Here is a 12759-nt window from a genome sequence, read left to right as displayed (position 1 = left end):
TAGAACAGAGGAGCAAATTCAACATAAAGGAAAGGTGGAATAATTACGAGAAGACTAATGGTGCTAAACAATGTCAGCAGGAATTCTAGTGCTTTTGGAGAAAAGAATTGACTCATCTCTCAACATTTAATTTATTTTATTTAGTTCGCTTAATACAAATTTTTCCTAATGCCTTCAAATAATTTCACATTTCCGTTCAAATGAGTCACATGAATGGTAGCCTAGGGCAGTTTATCTTGCTAGAATTTTTTTTTTTCAGCTCCACCTGCACAAATTCTGACAAGTTATTGTGAATTCATGACTGCAAAGATCATTTTGGGGGAATGAAATTTTGATGAGAAATGGAATCCAAGACAGCATCACATTCTCTGGTGCTTTTCTTTAACTTTCTTGCCTATCCTCTAGCCAATCATAGCCTCAAATACCAACCACATTGTTACCCTGGCAGTGACACATTCTAATCAGACTAAGAATGAAAGACAGGTTTAATGGGTCAGCTCCTCCTGGTTAGCCTTGGCTTCTCCTGAGAACAGTCCTTCTCTCAGTAGAAGGGAAGGTAACACTCATGTACTGAATATCCATTGGATATGTTATCCCATGCAATTCTCACCACAATCCTAGAAGTTAGGGGAGATAATTATACTAATGTTAAAGAGTAGAAAACAAAAATTATTAGAAATAACTAATAATGTTTTAAAATTTTTTATCGTGTTAATTTTTATAGATGTAAATATCTAATTTGAAAAAAATCTACATCTATATTTTAAACTATTCATTTGTACTGTGGGGGATCAGAATTGGCCACCTCAAAATATGTCTCTTTACCTTGATTATTTTCTCTAAAACACAATTTGACCTCCCCCCGCCCCCTGCCCCACTAACTGCCTAAAAGAATTTAACTCTGGGTATGGATAGACTGGGAGGGTACATGCTAAGCCCATTCCAAGTAAAACTAGAAGTTTTCTTCTCAAGAGACATTTACGTTTATAAAGGAAATTTGTCTCCCTCTCTGTACCAAGAAGAAGGGGAGATGACCTTATCTCTGGAAACTCTTATCAGTGTGGAAGGCGAGGACTTAGATCTGCATACTCTTGTTTACTATGCTTTTCTGGTAATCTCCCATAGCTGACTTCCCCTACCCCCAACATCCTCCTTTGTCTTTCTATTAAGAGGAGAACCTAAGCCATTTTGTCGAGAAACTCAGTTTCTCTGGGTCTCTCCCACGCATACATGTTAGAAAGCTTTGTTTGATTTTCTCCTGCTGTTTGGTCTCATGTCAATTTAATTTGTAGCCCAGCCAGAAAGTACCCATCATGTGTAGAGGATAGTCTTCCTCCCCTTCAGTACTCAGATGATTCCAAACCAATTAAATTACTTGGAAGCTAAGTGAATTATAGACGTTAAAAAAAATTACAGGCATAGGAAAAAAGAAAATCTATGAAATACTGTACTCTCAACTACAAAGCAAAAATGTAATGTCAAACATACTTGGATAAAGAGATTAAAAAAACATGTGTCATATATTTTACTCTTTGAAAAGCTATCTTGCCCATAGATATCCCTCTCTTCACTCTGCTTTTTAAATGATTTTTTTTTTTTTTTTTTGGCACTGGGCACAAATTGGGTCTTGCTAGTTGTCTGAGCTGACAAACTAGCAAACCCCTTCGTCTGGAGCATGTCTGGGAGCCAGAGAGGAATGAAGAGATTAAAATCAAGCTCCTTATTGTGCCTGTTGAGCAGCAGCTCCTACAAAAGGCATTGGGTGAGGGGGGACACTGTTGTCAGTGACGTGTTGCTGCTCATGGGACGTAGTCCAAAATCTCTAATATGGCCTTTAGGCCCTACCTAATCTGCCCACTTCACCCAATGTGATCTCCCACCATCTGCCTCCTCCCCATCTAGACCCTGACCATAGGCACTCTCTCCAGGCTTCAGATATGACCTGTTCTCTTCCAGCTCAGTCTTTGCTCAAATTCCTTCTTCTGCCTGGATAGCAAACTCCTCTCCTCACTGCTTCCATTTTACTAAAATGTGCTCAGGGCTCAGTTTAAACATGTCCTTCTCAGGGACACTTCCTTGACTCACGCAGAGTTGTTTGGGTCCTGCTTGTGTATACCCCATGTCACTCTGTGGGTGACTTAATGGCTTTATGATTTCTTATTTAATATCTGTCTTCCCCAGTGATAATGATGGTAACTAACACTTATCTGTTATCAGTAACAACTTCCTGAGGGAGCTATTATTATTCCTATTCACAGGTGAGGTCACTGAGAATTTCTGATATTGAATAACTTCCCCAAGGAGACAGCAAAGGATAAAGCGAAGCTGTAAACCTGGGCACTTGACTGTGAAGCCATCCTTCTGACCACTTTATTGTTACCTGAGCCCCACCTGGTTGTCTTGTTTCCAATCTACCCCTTACACCTTGCACAGGGCCAGGCACATCCTGAAACCCATATATACATACAACAAATGTATATACATTTGTTGAGTGTAGGAATAAATGAGCTGAGAAAAAAAGTAAGAAAAAAATAAAATTAAAAGGTCTTGGTAGCCGGCAACTCACAGTTAGGCCATGGTGTCCCCCCCTGAATATAAACTGTACCCAGAGAATATCAAGAAGAGGCAGACAGGACTATGCCATGACAACAGTGGAACATGATAAAAATAAGACCACTTCCCAGTCATGTGTGAACACAGAGACAGGGTGTGATGCAATCACAAAAATAACCAAATGCCCTCCTTTCCCAATTAGCACAAGTCAATACTATTCCTTTACCAACGAGAAATCCAACCTTGTATCCTTTCTCCCGTATCTTAAATAGAAATTTTTAAGAGACCCAATTGAATTACCCATGCTTTCTGATAGCACCCAATCCAGAACAAGCCCTGATTTCCTTATACTCTCCCCAAAATCATCCAGCAGAGACCCAAATGCTATAGAAAGCCCCTCCTAACTACCCTTCACCAAAAGCATCCTGTGGCATATGCTCTCCCTTGCTACAGCAGCAACAGAGTAAGAAATATAACTTTGTTTGACCATATGTGTGTTCTTAGTGGACTTTCACTGGTGGGCATTGACAGAGCAAATGAGTGGTTATTTTAAAAAGTTGTGGTTAAATAAATTTAACCTCAAAAAGTTAGGACTTGTACCCATTAAACACATATTCTTATTAGTTGCTTAGACTGGTGAATTTTACAGTAGATGATACTGAATTATTTTAGTCCTGATCCATTCAATGAGATATTTATGGATTTAGTTTACTAAGTGAATGTTCTCTTGTTTTAAGCAATATATTTGAGGACTGACTTAAAAAACAAGCCAACAAAAAATAAGTCCCATCTCATACTGTTGCTCTTTGGGAAAGCATCCTTAGTTCCCAGAAGGAGAAAGGTGAATTACAGATACGGCTGTAGAAGAGAGATGATATGGCTAGCTCATTTTATAAATGCCATTGTATTAGTTGCAGAATTTTCTTATCCTTGGGAAAACTGGTAAAAAGGCAAAAATTCTATATTGATGTCCCCCATATCTTTGTGTAACCTCTTTTATGTATTGTCACCACTCTGGCCTTCAAATCCTTCCTCCTGTCATCTCAATTCTCACATTATCACTCTAACTTTTTAGCCAGGATTATCATCTTCAATAACTTTCCATGGTCTGCATTTTTCTTTCACTCTCCTCATTAAAATTCCTCTCCTTGGAGGCACACTTTTCTGCTAATATGATATATGAATGTGTGCTAATGTAATTAAGGGTGCTAATGGATTAATGAGTTGTCCCTCTTTGACAATGACCTTTTAAGGAGCGTCATTTGTCTTAATACAAAGAGTTGATTACATTGAGAAGAACACTTATGGTTTAGTGGGAGAAATTTGGAATAAGAAAGACTTTTCAGCACCCACCAACAGTATCATGTAAACAGAATTTGCCAAAACTACAATTAGGGATACCTGTATAATTATTTTCCGTTACAGAAGTGTCGCTACTTAGGAACTTCAACTTGTAAATTTATATATACTTTCCTAGATACAAAGAGGTACAGTGCAAAAGCATGTCAACTCTGCCTGCCACCAACAGGTGGCATTAGGGATTCTAAATGGCTACTTCTGTCTTCAGGCACTGTTTTATTGGCTGTTTTGCTTAGTTTTGAGGTATGTTAAGAATATAGATTATTGTACAGTAAGAGAAATTCATTTAATATGTGGAAAGTGTTGTTTCTATGCAATCACAGCAACTAAAGACAGGAAAAGTGGTAGACAGAAATGCAAGGACTTCAGACTGTAGCTAGAGAATAAGCATCAATATTGGATGCCTGTTTATATTCATTCAAGAAAGGAACAGAAGTTTGTTTGGAAACTTAAAGATTAAGCACGGTTCAAAGTACAGCTGATGAAAACTTTTTTAGCCAGCCACAGATGGCTCACAGGTTTGAGGACTGGGGATTCTAAGCAACATCAAAGAGAGTGGCGCGTGGAGCCTGGGAGCTCCACGTTATGCTGACTAAGATGATAAACGAGGAGATGACGGCTGTCAGCCAACTGTCAGTGGAGATGATACTGGTTTATTTTACAAAAATATGCTTTGTAGAATATATAACAGCAAGAAAGAGACAAGTATGCCAGATTTTAGCAATTTGAAGGACCAACTTACTTTTCAATTTAGTAAGTACCTGTAAACTGACTGACTTAAGAGAAAGCACTTTGGAACATTCTTTCAGAACCTAACCTGTTCATCTGGACCATTCTGCCTCAGTTATAAATGTAATTATTGCTACTACTTTTTAAAACTAGCAAAATCTGTGTTGCATTTGCAGTTTGTAAATACAGGGTTGCAAACATGGGAGAGTTTCTATCTTCCAGTGTTATAATCATAGAAGCCCATCAGAACCCCAGGAAATACATCTGACTCCAGTTTGAATCCTGGGTGTGGACCTACGTACCGCACATCAAGCCGTGTGTGGTGGCATCCCGTATATAAAACAGAGGAAGATGGGCACAGATGTTAGCTCAGGGCTAATCTTCCTCAGCAAAAAGAGGAGTATTGGCAACAGATATTAGCTCAGAGCCAATCTTCCTAATCAAAAAAGAGTAATACTCTCTTTCAAAATGTGTCTTATTTTTAAATTATTTTCTGTTTGACTTATATAACAGACATGTGTGCCTAAGAATATGACAAATATATTTATTATAGTAGCCAAAAATAGAAAATAATTTAAATGTCCAATAATAATGTGAATATAAACCATGATCTTTGTAATGAAACATTTTGTAGCTATTGAAATAATATGGAGCTATTTTATGTTAAGTGCAGGAAAAAAGTATGAAATTACATATAAAAAGATCTACATTAGAAAATAATACCAGAAACACTAATAATCATTGTCTTTAGGCAGTGAAACCATAGGGAAACTTTTTCATTCTATTTATATTTTCCAAATTTTACATTTCATCTTAAAATAAAAATACATAAACATTTTCTATGTGATTTTGCGGGCAAGAACAAGGAGATTACAAAGATTAGAGGGTGCTGTTCTCATTGGGAAAGATGGAGAAGAAACTTATGACTTGCTATTTAACTCTAATAAATGTCGATTTAATATTTTTTAAAATAGTGCTGAAAAGTTCTTGCGAGTTCACTGGGAAATATTTAATGAAAACTGGGATTTCTCTGCTAATCATTGAAGAACTACGTGTCACTCTTCTTTGAGTAGTAAAGGCATCTGGGAGTGTCCGTGACACAAAGATCTAAACAAGTTTTTAAGTATGATTGATTTAAGATGGGAGGAGGAGGAAATATTTTATGCTTTTTCACACTAATTTCCATGGGAGTCCTTTTTTGAATCAATTTTCTTAGTGTAAAAGTAACATATACTTATTGTGGAAATTTGTGAAATATGTAAATGACTTTTTACAAAATTCACATTCCCACAGTCCAGAGATAATTAATATTAACCTTATGTTATTTGTCTCCTCTTTTCCTTTCTCTCACTCCCTCTCCCGTCTTTCTAATTCTCTTTTTCTCTCTTTCTCAAAAATGAGATTGCACAGAATAGTTTTTGCCGTAGCATGGAGGTGACCAGTCAGATCTCCCTTCAGGAAAGAGTGTCCTGATCAGCTGTGAGAAGTGCAGCTAGCTGACAGACCTCGGCTGCAGCCTCTTTGAAATCTGCCACAGTGTTTGAGTGGAACACACTCTCCACAGGCAGGGCTAGCCCGTGGCTGAGCACAGCATTGGGTACTAGCGCCTGGCCCTGTCAGCCCAATGCAGGACTCTTCCAAGAGCAATCTCTGTGCCAGAGCCCCTTGGCCTGGCTGAAACTTGCTCACAGGCTGAGTCTTCTCTTACCCAATCCTCCTTCTTCCCTCTCTCCTTCCACAGATGTCAGACCTATATTGTCATCTGAAGTCTCTCCCCAATTATCCTAGTTCCTCTGCTTTATCTTTCACAGGCGTCATCCTACCCAAAAATCTTCGCTTCCCAGAGAGCCCAACCAACATGGCTTTTTATCTTGAGTCTCTCGTTTAACACTAAACAGTGAGCATTTCCCAATGGCATTAAAATATCTTCATGAACATTATTTTCATTCCATGGATTCATTATATGAATATCTAAGATGTTCCCAAATTTTTGCCATTATGAATAATATTATGATGAGCATTCTTGTTCAGATTCTTTACATAAATTTCAGAATATTTCTTCAGAATAGATTCCTCAATGTGTAAATTACCAGCTTAAGCTTGCTACATTTTGCGAAACAGATGTTCAAAAAGACAATTTGAAAATTTACTTACTTTTTTTTTTTATGAGAAAGATTGGCCCTGAGCTAACATCTGTGCCAATTTTCCTCTAATTTTTTTTATGGGATGCCACCACAGCACGGCTTGATGAGGTGTGTGTATGTCCGTGCCCAGGATCTGAACCCGCGAACCCCGGGCCGCCAAAGCGGAGCGCGCGAACGTTAACTATGCCACCAGGCTGGCCCCCCAACTTACATCTTACCCAGCAATTTATTCACTATTAATTGAACTTTTATGGGGTGCCTAAATTTGTGGTCTTAAGAATAACATCACAATTAATATCTTTATAGTTAACTCTTTGTTCACATTTCTGCTTTTCAGTTCCTCCAGCTCTGGTTTCTGTGAGGTCTCTTATGACGTGTAGACAACTAGACTTCCTCTTTCCCATTCCTGAACTCCGGCCTCTAAAACAGAAACAGCAACCCCTCTGCTGCGGCCTCTGAGTCTTCTCTACTCATGCTTGGTGACAGTGCACCACGAAAGAGGTCACTGTGCTGTTCTGCGACCACAGTGATTCCAAGGAGCCCCAATGTCTCACTAAAAGGGAATGTTTCATCTACCAGCTCCCGTGATGCCACCTTCCCCCTGTCTTGGATGATGTGGGAAAGCTGTGCATTTCTCTGCTTTCTACTGCCCAGGAATCCTTCTGACAAAAGGTTAAGAATGCATTACTGAAAACTTGCCAGAAAGCAAAAGTACAAATGCACAGCTGGTTTAATTACACGAGGGAGAAAATTCAATCAACTTATATGTAATTTAGGAGTAACTGGAAGTGATTTGAAAAAATTATTTAAATTCTTAGTTTCTCCCAAATAACCACTAGTTGTAAGGAAATATTCTCTTTTGAAATAGAAATAACAGAGGGCACCCATTGAACATTCGGTATCTGCTAGGTACTGTGCTTAACATTTTACATGTATTAATTGAATTAATCCTTATTGCAACCTTATAAGACAGGGTTACTATAAAGATGATAAAATGGAGGCACAGAGAGATTTAGTAACATGCCCAAACTCACAGGTTAAGATGCCCAATGTACCAGGGCCTTCATTGGATCTCAGTTAGTCTGGATTATGAGCACACCGCCTTAGTCTCTTTACTAAATTGACATGAAAGGCCACTTCTGTTTAATTTATCAAATCAATGATGGAACAAGGACTCATAAGCTCTTAGTGATTACAAATAAATAAATAAACCTTTAGGAAAAGCTTTTCCTTACAATAGAATGCTAAATAATAAATGTAGAAGAAATGATGGATTGGAAAAACCATCAGTGATGCTAAAAGTAGTTGGTTAAATTTTGATAAGAAACAGTTTATTTACATAGTCCAAAACTATATCTCCCCACTAACTAGTTACTATCATAAAGGGAAAACATAGTAACTTTACAGTGGAGAAATCTAGTGGATAGTACTTTAACTTCAGTGATCAATATCACTTACATTGTGTTACTATCACAAACATTGGGATAAATTAATATCATGTGGTTCCTAATATAATGTACTGCAAGAAACACGCTATTACTTCCAGCATACACAACCTGAATTTAATTATGAACAAACACCAAAGAAATCCAAAATGAAGGACATTTTAGGAAATAGCTGTACTGTAATCTATACAAATGTCAAGATCAAGATGCTGAGGAACTGTTCCAAATTAAAGGAAATTAAAGAGACCTGACAATTACATGCGAAGTGTGATCCTGGATTGAATTCTGGATCAAAAATAAAATCAATAACCATAAAGGACATTGTTAGGACAATTGATGAAATCTGAATATGAAATGAATATCAGATAATAGTATATCAATGTTAAATATCCTGATTTTGATAACTTGACTGTAGTTATGCAAGAGAATATCCTTATTCTTAGGAAATAAACACCGAAGTATTTAGGCGCAGAGCTGCACAGCATCTGGAAATTTTCTCAGATTGTTCAGAGTGACGAGGGATGATGGAGGAAGTGAGATAAAAAACCGATGGGTTAACTCATAGTGGAGTCATTTGCCCAAGTCTCCTATTGGTATTAACATACATTTTTTATTTTGTCATCTGGAATTTAAAAAATAAGTTCTGAGAGCTGTATCAAAAGCAAAATTTTAGATACCCTTTGCTTTGTTCCAGTAATTTCACTTTGGGGCATTTATTCTAAGGAAGTAATCATGGAGAGGCACAACGGTTTTGTTTCAAGGATATTCATCAATATTCGTATATAATTTTGGAAAATTGGAAACAATTTACACATCCAATAATATAGCTTTGTTTTAAGATTATGGGTCATTAAAATGCTGTTGAATAATATTTAATGACATGTAAAACTGCCATTGTTAAGTGACAAAAACAAGATGTTAAATGGTACACAATGACTCCATTTCTGAATATACATGGGCATATAAATATACCCACAATCCCAAACATAGAAAACATTGCAAAACTATAAATCAAAATGTTAATGTGGTGATTTTTAGGTATAGAAGAAAAGGGTAATTTTTAAACTTATTTTTACTTGACAGTACTTTGAAAATTTGCTTAAAACAAACATATAAATTTGTAATTATAAATAATAATTTGCTGGAAGTCTAGAGAATGTATTAAAAAAAGAGGTATAAATAGCCAAAAATTTTAATGAAATTGCAAGCTCCTTGTCACACACACAAACACACACACACACACACACACACACACACACACCTATTACATAACATAACTTCTTTCCAATGACACAAGATCCTGCTGCTGAAGTTGGTGAGTGACATGTAAAGCACGACTCCTAAACTCTTCCTTTTGTGGAATATGCATGCCGGAAATCCTTTTTCCACTGTTGTAAACCAATGTATGGTTGTTATAAAGGGGCATGGCCTGTTGGACTTGTTTCCTGATGAAAGTATGAAGCCTGAAACCAAATGCTGTACCTTCTGATAAGAAAATGTGATATAATTTATTACTATCTGTGAAAGGCCACATTTTTTAAATTATATGCTCAATTTGCATTTTTTCAATATCAAGGACTTATGAAGTAATTCAATTATTTCTCTTGTGATTTGATTTCCAAGGTTAGTTTCTTACATGTAAAAGAAAGTTGACATCAAGGAGGAGGTTAAGATTATTGGCTACAATGGGAGTCGTGAATAACCAATGGATTTCACTTCTTCCGCTCACCTCTGGCACTCATACGACAGATAACTGAGAGTTGGCTCTCACCCGGAGTTTCAGGAAAGGGACCAATGCATGTGAGTCATGTGCTTACATAAGATGCAGTCTAGATTACAGTGGGAGAATCTGGCTGTGGGAATATAAATAAGCCCCTTATCACTGGGCAGTGCCTCTTTATAAAACATGGGTTGGGCTATGGAACAGAAAGTTGAACTGAAGAACATACACAGGAACTGTATTGAGAATTTATTCCCCTTCCAATGAATATGATAGCTCCTGATCTGTTGTTAGTGTCATATCATTTAGAAATCATGAGTAAGAGGTTTCATGTTAATGGATACAAATCATGGTTGACTTCTCAAAGGTAGCAATGTGCTCTCCTTGATATAACAAGGGCTTGTAGTTGAACTCAAGTGCTACGTTACAACGTTGTTTCTGCCTTATAAATTATTGCTTTAGAGTCTCTGACAGTCCATAGCCTCCATTGTAGACTGGAACCCCATCTCTAATGGTTTATATGCTTAAGATATATTTGTTTTCTGGCCATTTGCCATTCTGTGGTACTTAGTAGAAGGGTTCAACATTTATTACTAATATAATAATAGAAGTAATGATTCCTCATTAGGACCAGTCTAGATTGTAAAAAAGACCAAGGCTGTAACAGACACAGGGTCTGCCTTTTAAGACAAACACACAAACACACACACATACGAAATACAGATTGTTTTTATAGCCATACACAGATAAAACTACAGAGAAATACATTCAGAGTTGAATGACAAAGAAAGATTAAAACAAAAAAAGATTACAGAAATAGTTTCCAAATCCAGACCTGTACTAACTGAAATTCAGGTCCTAAAAAAGGATTTCCGGCATGCATATTCCACAAAAGGAAGAGTTTAGGAGTCGTGCTTTACATGTCACTCACCAACTTCAGCAGCAGGATCTTGTGTCATTGGAAAGAAGTTATGTTATGTAATAGGTGTGTGTGTGTGTGTGTGTGTGTGTGTGTGTGTGTGTGTGTGTGTGTGTGTGACAAGGAGCTTGCAATTTCATTAAAATTTTGGGCTATTTATACCTCTTTTTTTAATACATTCTCTAGACTTCCAGCAAATTATTATTTATAATTACAAATTTATATGTTTGTTTTAAGCAAATTTTCAAAGTACTGTCAAGTAAAAATAAGTTTAAAAATTACCCTTTTCTTCTATACCTAAAAATCACCACATTAACATTTTGATTTGTATATTCTAAATACAGCCTAAGTTCAACCACTTATCACCTCTACTACTACATCTGTGTCCCAGTCATGTTATAATTTAAGTGGGTGATTAAAATAACCCCCTACATTATCTTCCAGGTTTCAGTCTTTCCCCTTTTTAGTCTATTTTACACAGAGCAGATAGACTAATCTTTAAGAAATACTAATTATATCGCCACCCTATCCTCAACCCTCTGATGGCTTATTGCATTTTTAGTAAAAGGCAAACACCTTACCAAAGTCTATACCCCCTACATTTTCTACCCTTGCCTACCTCCCTGACTTCTCTTGCCACGGTCCATTGAGCAGACTCCAGCCACACTGGTCTCACTGTCTTTTGAACATTGAAGTCTCTGTACTTACTGCTCCAGGCCAAGAATACTTTGGCTCCACACGTTTATATGGCAGCATTTGCCTCATTTCCCTATGTCTCTGCTCGTATATTACCTCCACAGAGATGTCCCCCTGACCAACCTAGCTAAAGTAGCCCTGAAACCATAGTATATGGTGTATTACTACCTTATTTCATCACCGCCCATGAGTCCTTGGGCAATTTACTCTGTGCCTCAGTTTCTTCATCTAAGAAATGAGTTATAAAAATAGTTACATACTTCATAGGGTTGTTATAAGGATTTAATAGGTTACTACATTTAAAAAGCTTAACAGCAAATAGCAAGCCCTATATAAGTGTTTGCTACTGTAATTGTTACTAGTATTTATTTATTTTCTTCTTTTCCCACTAGAAATATAAATTCCAGGCATTATCTGTCATGTTTAATCACTTATTCTCAGGATGTAGGACAGTAAGACACATATTCAGCCTTCAATAAGTAGTTGTTGAATGAGTGAATGAATGAATGAATGAATGAAATATTTAATGATTTCTTTTGCCTTCACAGCTCCTTTTCTTTTACCAATTCCTTGGGTAAAGACATCTCCTTGGACTCAATCATTGGTTTCCTTGGCATTCTCCCTCTGCTCTAAGAATGTTTCTCTGGCTTCAGCTATAGTCTCTGTGATGGGAGTTCTCACCATAACATCTTTAGCTCAGACCATAAAGCCAAGCTCCACACTGGGGAAGCAGCTGGAAGTAGGTGGAAATTTGGCCGGGAACTCGGGAGGCCTGGGATAGTGTATAAGTTCTACGACTTTACCTGATTTGTGACTCAAGGCAAACAACAACCTTTCTGGAGACTATATTCTCTTGTAGGTAATAATTATTAATCTATACCTTCCACCTCAGAAAGTATGTTTAAACAAAGAGCTAGTAGATGTGAAAGTGTTTTGTAAATTGTAAAACAGTATATATAATTTTGAGGTATTGCCAAATGCTTCAAATATGCTATTTCTACATATACACTCTGCTGTTGTCTTAGATTCAACATGTTTAAACTAGATTAGTTTTCTTTTTCCCAAACTGAATTCTTTCTGACTTTGCTTTCTCTCATTTCTCATATCCAATCACTAAATACTTTTGGTTCTCCCTCTGTGATATGTCTAAATTGCCTCCTGCTCTCTGTTCTCCCAGACATAATCTTACTCTGA

Source organism: Ceratotherium simum, chromosome 8, assembly GCF_057802395.1.
Source record: "Ceratotherium simum simum isolate JZ-2026a chromosome 8, ASM5780239v1, whole genome shotgun sequence".
In the NCBI taxonomy this organism is placed as follows: domain Eukaryota; kingdom Metazoa; phylum Chordata; class Mammalia; order Perissodactyla; family Rhinocerotidae; genus Ceratotherium; species Ceratotherium simum.
The sequence above is the reverse complement of the archived record's forward strand: the minus strand, read 5'-3'. Positions refer to the sequence as shown.